Here is a 12014-nt window from a genome sequence, read left to right as displayed (position 1 = left end):
ACTGCCTGAACTCATAAATGGTCAAGACGGTAATTGTGTGTTATCTTTAAGTACTGTTTAATAATTTCACATAGGAAATTCTTTGTTTTAAAACAAGTTGTAAATCAACTTGACAGAGACAGGTTTTTGACCCACAATTTAACACACTCCTTGGGTTTGATCACAGTGTTGGTCTCATTAAATGCAGAGTAAAATTTGAATCAGCAACTAGATTCAGAATTATCAACTTTGGGACATTTTTTGTATCAAAATGCGGCTCCTCAGATTGCACTCCAGGTCTTTTCTATGCCTGATGTTGTTTGATTATCATCATCATCATCATCACAATCATTACCTTCATGATCAAAAAGCATTCACTTGCTCCTTTTGGCATAAATGGCAGCAGCCCAAGTTCCATCTTTGGGTGGGATGGGAAACAGCTGACTACTCTTCTCTGTATAATAACCATTCACATGTTTAAAGACTATTTCCAGAGTCTAAGATCATTAAATTTAAAAGAGCCTTGGATATTGGACAAGGTCAATTGCTACAAGACAGGGGATGAGAGGAATAAAGGAGAACATGTTGGGGGAAGACGAGGGTCTGTGTGTGTTACTAACTTGCCACACATCTCTCCACACAGTGTAATGCAGCAGGCACGTGCAGAAGAAGATGAGCTGTCAGTATCTTGGTGCACATCATTTATCATGGGTCCTCTTATATCTTCAGAGGCAGAGGCACCCCTGTTGGTATGCAGAGCCTGTCAGGGGGCCAGCAGTGTCTGTGCCTGCTGCACGCACTCTTGCTCTTGTCAGTTAATGTAGTGAGAATGGTTGTACTTCAGGATTGCAATTTCAACAACCTTTTTGGCAGTTGGAATTAGAATCAAAACCCCGAATATAGATTTAAAGAGATAGACATTTTTCCTTCTTCTCCGTAAGAATGGAGGATAAATTTGGAGCATTCTTTTGGCAGTCATGGTTTACAGTTAGAAATTCACCTACAATCTGGAGCATTGCTCAGAAAAGGACTGCTCTGACAAATTAGATAAAGGAGTAGAAACCACCCTGAAAATATGCATGTGATTTCCACATTGAACTCCTTACTTCTAAAACTAATCATTTTGTCTCACATTCACACATCTATTCTCAAAGAGGTCATTGTTTCTGGAAAACAGCATGGGAAAGAAAAGGTCAATTTGAATAAAAATCCAAACTTGGTCACAATCTTCCTGGGAATAGCAGGAAAACCACATAACTTCAGCTTTCAAAATAGCCTCTCTTTGTTCATTGGAGCCCAATCACAGTGGCCAAGACACAGAGACAACCAAAGTGTCCTTTACTAGAGGACTGGATAAAGATGTGCTACATATATATTATGGAATGCCACTCAGTCATAAGAAAAGAGGAAATACTGACATCTGTGACAATGTGGATGGACCTTGAGGACATTAGGCTAATCGATTTAAGTCAGAAAAAGCTGAGAACCATATTATTTCACTCATGAGGGGGATATAAAACTGAAACTCAAAGACAACAGTATGGTGGTCACCAGAGGGAAGAAAGAAGGTGGGGGAAGGTGGTTTGACTTTGGGTGGTGGACACACAATGCATCATACAGATCCTGTATCATAGAAATGTACACTTAAAACCGATATGATCCTATTAATCAATGTCACCCAAAATTTAATAAAATATAGACCCTTTTCTAGTGTTTTGGCCAAAGTCAGAGCTACACACTACTTGACTGTATTTCATTTTTAGTTTTTTCTATGTCTCCTTTTCCTTTGCCTCAAGACATCTTTCTATATATATGAAATCTTTTTTGATTTTTGCTTTTTAGATCAAAGAATTGAATTAAATTCATCTGGAATATAGAAAGCTAAGGCCTATACAGGCAGAAACAAAGACTAAAACAATGAGAGGGATGCAAATATACACTGATATTTTTTTACGTAATATAAGGGATAGTATCATAACTTTATTATTTATAATTAGTTCTGATTGCTTGTCATTGCTTACAAGTAGCCAGTAGTGTCTCTTGCATATAAACATCTGTACACATTTGGAAATTATTAAGGAAAGAATATTAAATGTACTGTATCCCAATGTACTTTTTAAAAAAATTTTATTTAGTTATTTTTCAAGTACAGTTTTTTGTCTATTTCTCCCATCCCAGCCCCCCTACCTCGTGCCCCCCACCTACCTCCCATTTCCTCCCCCCCTAGTCCTCATCCCTGTGTCCTTCATACTTGTTCCTCCAAATCCCTCCCCTTTTTCCCCCTTAAATTCCCTTCCCTCTCCCCTCTGGTCACTGTCCCCTTGTTCTCTATTTCAGTGTCTTTGTTTTTATTCTGCTTGCTTGTTTGTTTTGTTGTTTAGCTTCCTGTTAAAGGTGAGATCATATGGTATCCGTCTTTCAACACCTGGCCTATTTCACTCAGCATAATGCTTTCCAGTTCCATCCATGTTGTTGCAAAGGGTAGTAGCTCCTTCCTTCTCTCTGCTCCATAGAATTCCATTGTGTATATGTACCACAATTTTTTGATCCATTCATTTACTGTTGAGCACCTAGGTTGCTTCCAGCTCTTGGCTATTGTAAATTTGCTACTATGAACATTGTGGTGCATAGGTTCTTTGATATTGATGTTTTAGGATTCTTAGGATATAATCCCAGCAGTGGAATTGCTGGGTCAAAAGGCAGGTTGACTTTTATTTTTCTGAAAAAAATTCCATACTGTTTTTTATAATGGTTGTACCAGTCTGCAATCCCACCAACAGTGAACTAAGGTCCCCTTTTCCCCACAACCTCTCCAACATTTGTTGTTTGTTGCTTTGTTTATGATAGCCATCCTGACTGGTGTAAAGTGGTATCTCATTGTGGTTTTAATTTGCATCTCTCTGATGGCTAGCAATATTGAGCATCTCTTCATGTGTCTCTGGATATTCTGTATGTCTTCCTTGGAGAAGTGTCTGTTCAACTCCTTTTCCCATTTTTTAATTGGGTTGGTTGTCTTCTTAGACTGGAGGCATGTAAGTTCTTTGTATATTTTGGAGATTAAACCTTTGTCTGAGGTATCATTGGAAAATATGTTTTCCCATACAGTTGGTTGTCTTTTCAATTTAATACCATTTTCTTTAGCCATGCAGAAGCTTTTTATTTTGATGAGATCCCATTTGTTTACTCTTTCCTTTATATTCCTTGCTCTAGGGGACATATCAGTAAAAAATGTTGCTGCATGGAATATCTGAGATTTTCTTGCCAATGTTCTCCTCTAGGACTTTAATGGTTTCACGGCTTATATTTAAGTCTTTTATCCACCTTGAATTTATTTTGGTGTATGGTGTAAGTTTGTGCTCAAGTTTCATTTTTTTGCACGTAGCTGTTCAGTTCTCCCAACACCATTTGTTGAAGAGGCTATCTTTACTCCATTTTATGTTACTGCCCCCTTTGTCGAATATTAATTGACTGTAGAGAGTTGGGTTGATTTCTGGGCTCTCTGTTCTGTTCCATTGGTCTATGTGCCTGTTTTTATGCCAGTACCAGGCTGTTTTGATTACAGTGGCCTTGTAATACAGTTTGATATCAGGTATTGTGATCCCTCCTACTTTGTTCTTTCTCAAAAGTGCAGCTGCTATTTGGGGTTGTTTATGGTTCCATATAAATTTTTGAAGTGTTTGTTCTATGTCTGTGAAATATGTCATTGGTACTTTAATAGGTATTGCATTGAATCTGTATATTGCTTTGGGTAGTATGGACATTTTGATGATGTTAATTCTTCCAATCCATGAACAAGGTATATGTTTCCATTTGTTTGTGTCTTCCCTGATTTCTTTCTTCAGTGCTGTGTAGTTTTCTGCATATAGGTCTTTTACCTCCTTGATTAGGTTTATATCCAAATATTTTATTTTTCTTTTTGCTATATTGAATGGGATTTTTTTCTTGATTTCTGTTTCTGCTGATTCATTGTTAGTATACAAAAACGCCTTTGATTTCTGGATATTGACTTTGTATCCTGGTGTTTTTCTAAATTCATTAATTAGTTTGAGCAGTTTTTTGGTAGAGTCTATAGGATTTTCCATGTACACTATCATGTCATCTGCAAACAGTGACAGTTTTGTTTCCTCCTTTCCTATTTGGATGCCTTTTATTTCCTTTTCCTGCCTGATCTCTGTGGCCAAAACTTCCAAAACTATATTGAATAGAAGTGGTGAAAGTGGACATCCTTGTCTCATTCCTGATTGTAGCGGAAAAGCTTTTAGTTTTTTCCCATTGAGTATGATATTGGCTGTAGGTCTCTCATATATGGCCTTTATTATATTGAGGAATGCTCCCTCTATTCCCACTTTGCTGAGTGTTTTTATCATAAATGGGTGTTGTACCTTATCAAAAGCTTTTTCCGCGTCTATTGATATGATCATGTGGTTTTTGTCTTTGCTTTTGTTTATGTGATGAATTACATTTACTGATTTGCGAATGTTGAACCATCCTTGCATCCCTGGGATGAATCCCACTTGGTCATGATGTATAATCTTTTGGATATACTGTTGGATGCAATTTGCCAATATTTTGTTGAGGATTCTAGCATCTATGTTCGTCAGCGATATTGGCCTGAAGTTTTCTTTCTTTGTTGAATCTCTATCTGGTTTTGGAATTAGGATGATGCTGGCTTCATAAAAGGAGTTTGGGAGTTTTCCATCCTTTTGGATTTTTTGGAATAGTCTGTGGAGAATAGGGGTTAGCTCTTTCTTAAATGCTTTGTAGAATTCTCCTGTGAAACCATCTGGTCTGGGGCTTTTGGGTGAATGGGAGTTTTTTGATTACTGCTTCAATTTCTTTTGCTGTTATTGGTCTATTCAAGTTTTCTACTTCTTTTTCATTGAGTTTTGGGAGATTATATTTTTCTAGAAATGTGTCCATTTCCCCTAGGTTTTCAAATTTCTTGGCATACAGTTCTTCATAGTAATTTCTTACAATCCTATTTATTTCTGTGGTATCAGTTGTAATCTCTTCTGTTTCATTTCTGATTGTGTTTATTTGTGTCCGTTCCCTTCTTTTCTTGATGAGCCTGCTTAAAGGATTATCTATTTTGTTTATCTTTTCAAAGAACCATATCCTGGATTCATTGATCCTTAGAATTGTGCTTTTAGTCTCTATGTGATTTACTTCTGCTCTGATCTTGGTTATTTCCTTCCTTCTACTTGCTTTGGGCTGTTTTTGTTGTTGTTCCTCGAGTTCTTGCAGGTGTAGGGTTAGGTTGTTTGTTTGAAATGTTTCTATCTTCTTTAGGTAGGCCTGTATTGCTATAAACTTTCCTCTCAGGACTGCCTTCGCTGTGTCCCATAAGTTTTGGGTTGTTGTGAGATCATTTTCATTTGTTTCCAGAAACTTTTTGATTTCTTTCCTAATTTCATTCTTGACCCATTCGTTGTTTAATAGAATACCATTCAGTCTCCAAGATTTTGGTTTTTTTCCTTTGGGGTTGGTTTCCAGTTTCAGTCCCTTGTGGTCAGAGAAAATGCTTGGTATGATTTCAATATTCTTGAATTTGTTGAGGCTCATTTTGTGTCCTATCATGTGGTCTATCTTTGAGAATGTTCCATGTGCATTTGAAAAGAATGTGTATTTAGCTTCTTTTGGATGAAGGGCTCTGTATATATCAGTTAGGTCCATTTCATCAAGGGTGTTTTTTAATGTCGCAATGTCTTTGTTGAGATTTTGTTTGGAAGATCTGTCCATTTTTTATAGTGGGGTGTTAAAATCCCCCACTATAATTGTGTTGCTGTCTATATCTTTCTTGAACTCCTCTAAGATTTTCTTTATATATTTGGGTGCTCGTATGTTGGGTGCATATATATTTATGATGTTAATGTCTTCTTGGTGGATTCTTCCCTTGAGTATTATGAAGTGACCTTCTGGGTCTCTCTTTATGGCCCTCTTTTTGAAGTCTATTTTGTCTGATATGAGAATTGCTACCCCAGCTTTTTTTTCTTGTTCATTTGCTTGGAAAATTTGTTTCCAGCCTTTTACTTTTAGTCTGTGATGGTCTTTTGTCCTGAGGTGGGTCTTTTGTAGGCAGCATATGTGTGGGTCATGCTTTCTTATCCATGCAGCTATTCTGTGTCTTTTGACTGGAGCATTTAATCCATTTATGTTTAAGGTTATTATTGATAGATACTTATTTATTGCCATTTTTGTACCTGTGTTCCTCTCTGTCTGTCTCTTTTCCTTCCTTTCCTTAAAGCAGTCCTTTTAGTATTTCTTGTAAAGCTGGCTTGGTGGCAGCGTATTCTTTTAGACTTCTTTTGTCTTGGTAGCTCTTTATTTGGCCATATATCTTGATTGAGAGCCTTGCTGGGTAAAGTAGCCTTGGTTGTAGGCCTCTTGTTCTCATTACTTGGAATATTTCTTGCCATTCTCTTCTTGCTTGACGTGTTTCCGTTGAGAAGTCAGTAGCTAACCTTGGGGCTCCCTTATATGTTATTTATTTTTTCTCCCTTGCTGCCTTTAAGATTCTCTCTTTGTCTTGGAATTTTGTCATTTTAATAATGATGTGTCTTGAAGTGGGTCTCCTTGGGTTCCTCTTGATTGGGACTCTGTGTGATTCCTGGATTTGTGTGACATTTTCTTTCATCAAATTAGGGAAATTTTCTCTCATTACTCTTTCGAATATGTTTTCTATCCCTTGTTCTTCTCCTTCTGGTATTCCTATTATTTGGATATTATTACGTTTCATATTGTCTTGCATTTCTCTTAATCCCTCTGCATTCTTTCTGAGCCTCTTTTCCCTTTCCTGTTCTTTCTGTGAGATGCTTTCTACTTTGTCCTCCAATTCACTAATCCAATATCCTGTCTCATCTACCCTATTTTTAATGCTTTCTACTGTGTTTTTCAATTCAGAAATTGTATTCTTCATTTCCTCTTGGCCCTTGCTAATAGTTTCCATTTCCTTTTTCATAAAAAATATGAAACGCTTCATGAATTTGCGTGTCATCCTTGTGCAGGGGCCATGCTAATCTTCTCTTTATCATTCCAATTTTAGTATATGTGCTGCCAAAGGGAGCACAAAATACACTGATTTTGGGTGGCAGGGGGATCGTAGTACTCAGAGGTTCTATTTTTTTATTTATTATTGGTAGTTATTTCTCTTCTTTTTCTAATTCCCTTTGCTGAGTCACTGAAAAATATTCTTTGGCTGGACAAGTGATGCTGAAGCAAACAAGGCAGACTTCCCATTCCCCTGCTTTCTCCCATAACTGTTCGTTGCTGCTTAAGTCAGAGTTGGTGTTAATGAACAAACTGTTTGTCAGGACCAGATTTCTGGGGGCAATTCCCATTTCAAAGGCATTCTATTGCCTCTCATAAATACATAAATGCAATTTTCATCACGTAACATGATTCAGGGGTTAGAAGAGACAAAGAATCAATCAATTGATTAGTCAATATCTATATTTGTATATATATACATACATATGTATGTTATGTGTGTCTTTAAACCATATGCATGAATGTGTGTATGTGCATACATGCAGATGATTCTCATTCTCTTCAGTTTGTTCTAAGAAGTTGTGGCAAACACTGAGTTAGAAAACACTACATCATTACATCATTAAGTTCCTGTAAGCCTCTCACCACAGTATTCTTATCAACTGATCAATATATAGCCTTATTTTATGTGTTTTTGTTCAAAGGCTCCCTATTTGACATATACTGTAGAATCATTAACAATGAACTTAAGACCAATGGCACTATAACTTGTTTCAATGAAACCTATTTAACTTGTGTATCTCTGAGAGACACACCATAGCCTTTCTGCAGTTAGTACACTAGGCAACACTTCAGCACTACACTTGGGGATCATTTTAAATAGCAAAGTAAACAAAAGCCCAATAATATAAAAATGCGGTACTTAAAATACTATAAAAACTTAATGGATCTAAAAGCCTAAATTGGCATCATAAATAATTTCCTGGGCAGTCCTAACATGGTGGAGACTCAGGCTCACCGTTTACCTTCTATGTCTTCATTTGTCATTGCTGAATAAAGATACTGGTCCTCAGAAGCGTGACACTAAACCTGCAGTTCCCAGCAAACCATTCATTGATTTTCTATTTTATTGTACTGATCTATTAGTTTATCTTTAGACCAATACCAAATTTTCCTGACACTATAACTATATAGTAAGTAAAGCAAGTGCTCCAATTTTTTTCTTTATTTTTGAAGCTGATGGGATTTTGATTACATTGCATCTAACCTATAGATCAATGTGACAGAAGTGACATATGAGTGATAGTAAGACTTTCAATTCATAACTATGCTATGTCTCTCAATTCATTCAAATCTTTAATTCTGCTCATCAATGTCTTATACTTTACAGTGACCAGATCTTGCACATATTCTACAATGGACAACAGGGTGGGGATTGACTGAGGAAGTGGGAAGGGGGACAGGACAGGGGAGAGAAATGGGGGGAAATTTGGACAACTATAATTGAACAATAAAAATTAAATCATGTACTTCCCAAAAAGATTTATCCTAATTTTTTATATTTTTGCTGTTATTTTGTGGCATTTTCATTTAATATATGCAATTATTTGTGTTAGTATTTAGAAACACAATAGATTTATTTTTTATTTTTTTATATCAATGCATGGTTGCTTCTCATGCAACCCCTGCTGGGAACTGGCCTCTGCTGGGAACTGGCCTACAACCCAGGCATGTGCCCTGACTGGGAATTGAACCACAATCTTTTGGTTCGCAGGCCCATGCTCAATCCACTGAGCTACACCAGCCAGGGCCCACAATAGATTTTTTATGTGATGTTATACCCTAAAATTTTCCTATACTTACATATTGGTCTTGGTAGCTTTCTTGTGGATTCCATGAGATTTCCTTCATAGTCAATTATGCCATTGATTAAAGAAAGTTTTATTTTCTTTTCCAGTCTGAATTATTTTTAAAAGAAAAAATAATGATTTTCTTTCTTTCTTTCTTTCTTTCTTTCTTTCTTTCTTTCTTTCTTTCTTTCTTTCTTTCTTTCTTTCTTTCTGTTCTTTCTTTCTCTCTCTCTCTCTCTCTTTCTTTCTTTGTTTTTCTTTCTCTTTTTCTTTCTTTCTCCCTTTCTCTCTCTCCCTTTCTTTCTCTCTTTCTCTCGTTGTGCCTTCACTATTTCACTATCTTAAATAGAATAAAGTAAGTTAATATTTGACAAAGAGGGCAGGAACATAAAATGAAGTAAAAATAGCCTCTTTAAAAAATGGTGTTGGGAGATCTGGACAGGTGCATGCAATAAATAAATAAATAAATAAATAAATAAATAAATAAATAAATAAAACTAAATCACCGACTAACACCACACACAAAAACTAAACTCAAGATGGATAAAAAACTTAAGTATAATGTATGACATAAAAGTCCTAGAGGAAAACATAGGCAGGAAAATCTCAGATATCTCATGCAGCAATATTTTCACTGATACATCCCCTAGGGCAAGGGAAATAAAGGAAAGAATGAACAAATGGAACTACATGAAACTAAAAAGCTTCTGCATTGCTAAAGAAAACATCAACAAAATTGAAAGAGAATGAACCATGTGGGAAAACATTTGCCAGTGATACCTCAGAGAAGGGTTTGATCTCCAAAATATATAAAGAGTTAACTCACCTTACTCCAATCCAGGAAGACAAGCAATCCAATTAAAAAATGGGCAAAGGACCTAAATAGACACTTCTCTAAGGAAGACATACAGAGGGCCTCATATATACACATGAAAAATGCTCAACATCACTATCCATCAGAGAGATGCAAATTAAAACCACATGAGATGCCACTTCACACCAGTCAGAGTGGCCATCATAAATAAATCAACAAACAAGTGATGGCAAGGTAGTGGAGAAAAGGGAACCCTAGTACACTGTTGGTGGGAATGCGGATTGGTGCAGCCCTGTGGAGAACAGTATGGAATTTTAAAAATGGAACTGCCTTTCAATGCAGCAATCTTACTGCTGGGATTATATACTAAGAATCCTGAAACACCAATCTAAAAGAACCTATGCACCCCAATGTTCATAGCAGCACAATTTACAACAGCCAAGTGCTAGAAACAGCCTAATTGTCCATCAATAAATGAGTGGATCAAAAAACTGTTGTACATTTACACAGTGGAATTCTACATAGCAGTAAGAAAGAATGAGCTCCTACCCTTCATGAGAGTGTGGATGGAACCCGAGAGCATTGTGCTAAATGAAATAAGCCAGGTAGTGAAAGACAAATAACATGATATTACCTATAAGCAGAACATAATCAACGCAACAAACAAATGAGGAAAACAGAACCAGAAACTTGGAAATAAAGAATAAACTGAATGACTAGAGGGGCTTGGGGAGGGGGACAATGGAGGAAAAAAGGGGAAAGGGCAAGCAAAGGAACATGAATAGAGGACTCATGGCATGGTCAATGGGGGGATTGACTGTGGGAGTTGGGGGGATGGGGTGGGGTGAGTAATGGGGAAAATGTGGGGCAACTACAAGTGAACAACAATAAATAAAAAAGTAGGGAGTGAGGAGATAAAAGAAGGTAAAGAGAAGATAAATAGTGATGGAAGGAGCCTTGAAATGGGGTGGTGAACACACAGTACAATACACAGATGATGTACTATAGAATTGTGTACCTGAAACCTATATACTGTTATTAACCAATGTCACCCCAGTAAATTCAATTTAAAAAGTAATAAATAAATAAATAAATAAATAAATAAATAAACAAATAAGAAGTAGCAATAGCAGACATTCTTGACTGGCTCCTTATCTTAGAATGAAAGCATTCACAATTTTACCACTAAGTAATTTTTTTAAGTAAAATATTTTTAAAGTGACTATTTAAACATTTAAAAAATATTTTGCTCATTTATTTTTAGAGAGAGATTAAGAGAGGGACAAAGAAAGGGAGAGAAACATTGACATAAGAGAGAAACACTGATTGATTGCTTCTTTTACATGCCTCGATTGGACCAAACCTGCAACCCAGGCATGTGATCTGACCAGGAATCTAACAGGTGACCCTTCACTTTGCGTGCTGATGCTCAACTACCATCCACTACTGCTGCTGAAACACTGTAAGGCCAGGGCTACTACTAGGACATTTGAAATCACATGTGTAGCTTGAAATGCACACATATATTACCTTTATTTTGATATAATTTACATGTTACATATCACCCATTTAACTATACAAATCATTAGTTTTATTAGCTTCTCAGAGTTGTTTTTCATCACCATGGTAAACTTTGAAAAATTGCATCACCATCTGAAGAAAGAATGTACCCGTTAGCAGTCACCCCACATTCTTCCATAACCCTCCCAGCCCTAGGCAACCCCACATCTGCTTTCTCTACTTATGTCTGTCTATTCTGGACATTTCATAAAAGTGTACGTAAACAATATGTGGTCTTTTTCATAGGCTTCCTTCACTTAGCATATTTTAAAGATTCATCTATGTTATAGCTTATGTTAGTACTTTATGCCTTTTTGTGGATGAATAATATCTTAATGAATATATAACATTTTGTTTATCCATTTTTCAGTTGATGGACATTTGGGTTGTTTCTATTTTTTTTTGGCTATTATGAACAATGCCACTATAAATATTTGTGTACAAATTTTGTGTGAACATATATTTAAATTCCCTTTGAGTATATATGTAGAAGTGAAATTGCTGGGTCATATACAGCTGTGTGTGTGACTTTCCTCAGTGACAGCTCCATTTTTCATCCCCATTAGCTGCGCACGAAGATTCCTGTCCTCCCATCCCAGCAACCCTGCATCCTGTCCATCTTTTTATTTTTACCATGAAATCACTATGAATTAGTATGAAGTGGCATTTAATTGCTGCTTTGCCTTGCATTTCTCTAATGACTAATGATATTGGTTATCTTTTTTGTGTGCTTAACAGCCTGTCATATAGTCTTTTGGAGAAATGTTTATTCAGATTCCTTGTTCATTTTAAAAAGGGGATTGTCTTTTTGTTGTTGACTGTCA

At 36.3% G+C, this 12014-nt stretch overlaps 1 non-coding gene across 1 annotated transcript; it reads right to left on the bottom strand.

Annotated features, from left to right (window-relative positions):
• Nucleotides 1-6938: 6938 nt before the first annotated feature.
• On the bottom strand, nucleotides 6939-7045 carry LOC119057641 (U6 spliceosomal RNA). Its single transcript, XR_008392490.1, has one exon. It is a non-coding gene; the product is annotated as a U6 spliceosomal RNA (small nuclear RNA).
• Between the last annotated feature and the right edge of the window lie 4969 nt (nucleotides 7046-12014).

This window comes from Artibeus jamaicensis, unplaced genomic scaffold (assembly GCF_021234435.1).
Source record: "Artibeus jamaicensis isolate MK-2021 breed Jamaican fruit bat unplaced genomic scaffold, CSHL_Jam_final contig_548, whole genome shotgun sequence".
Classification (NCBI taxonomy): domain Eukaryota; kingdom Metazoa; phylum Chordata; class Mammalia; order Chiroptera; family Phyllostomidae; genus Artibeus; species Artibeus jamaicensis.
This window is presented reverse-complemented; position numbering and strand designations above follow the sequence as displayed.